The 904-nt window shown below is 21.2% G+C and overlaps 1 protein-coding gene across 2 annotated transcripts in view; it reads left to right on the top strand.

The window, feature by feature from the left end:
• The first annotated feature begins 652 nt into the window (after positions 1-652).
• The window catches only part of LOC111677987 (CUGBP Elav-like family member 4), a 461863-nt gene continuing 461611 nt past the window's right edge, over positions 653-904 (top strand). For both annotated transcript variants that reach the window (XM_046951663.1, XM_046951658.1), the window contains exon 1: positions 653-778. The gene's annotated coding sequence lies outside the window, so the exon portion shown is untranslated. The remainder of the gene's footprint in view (positions 779-904) is intronic.

The raw sequence follows: 904 nt of genomic DNA, 5'->3' as shown, positions 1-904 counted from the left end.
ATTATTTAAAAATCGGGTTTATTAATAAATAATTTTAAATTATTTTTGCATAAATATGTTATTTAAATGTTTGTTAATAATTGTGTGTAAAAATCTTGGTGAAAAAAGTTGTGTAAATTAGTGAAAAAAGTGTTAGAAGTTTTCAACAAAATTACATGCAAATTAGAGCCGGTCGTTGTGTTGCTTTAGTTTGGCTATTCGTAGGCGCCAAAAAAAAGAAAAAAAAGTAAAAGTGAAAAAAAGAAGAGTGTTAGGAGGAGGGTGTGTATGAAAGTAATGAAATTCTGCGTTGTTGTTTTTGTAAAATATATAATTTCTAAAAAGAGTAATGAGGTAGTAAAATAATCAAATCTTAATATAAATAGAAATGGAGATGCCACATTGTGTTGCCAATTGAAAGTTAGTGAAATATGAAAATGAAAAAAGCGTTATATTTAAATTAAATATTCAATATGAAAAAAATAAGTGTTATTTGGTAAAAAGAAAATATAAAAGAAAAAAAAGGAAAAGAAAAAAAAATCTTAAAAAAAATTTAAAGTCAGTCTGTGTTATATTTAAATCAAATATTCAATATGAAAAAATATGTGTTATTTGGTAAAAAGAAAATATAAAAGAAAAAAAAAATAAAATCTTAAATAAAAAAGTTAAAGTCTTTCTGTATAATAGAAAAAGGCAAAAAAGTTTTTTATTAAAATTTGTTAAAATTATTTATTAAAAAGAAAAATATATTTTCACTAGATTTTATAACAACAGATTAAAGACATATTGTTGTTATCAGGTGAGTCTTCCATTTGATTAAAATTTAATTTAAATCCAAATATATACAATTTTACAAGACCCATTGTTTCCTAATATGAACATGAATTTAATATGTAAAACTCTGTTTGTAATTTAGTATGATTTT

This window comes from Lucilia cuprina, chromosome 5 (assembly GCF_022045245.1).
Source record: "Lucilia cuprina isolate Lc7/37 chromosome 5, ASM2204524v1, whole genome shotgun sequence".
Taxonomy (NCBI): Eukaryota; Metazoa; Arthropoda; class Insecta; order Diptera; family Calliphoridae; genus Lucilia; species Lucilia cuprina.
The sequence above is the reverse complement of the archived record's forward strand: the minus strand, read 5'-3'. Positions and strand labels throughout refer to the sequence as shown.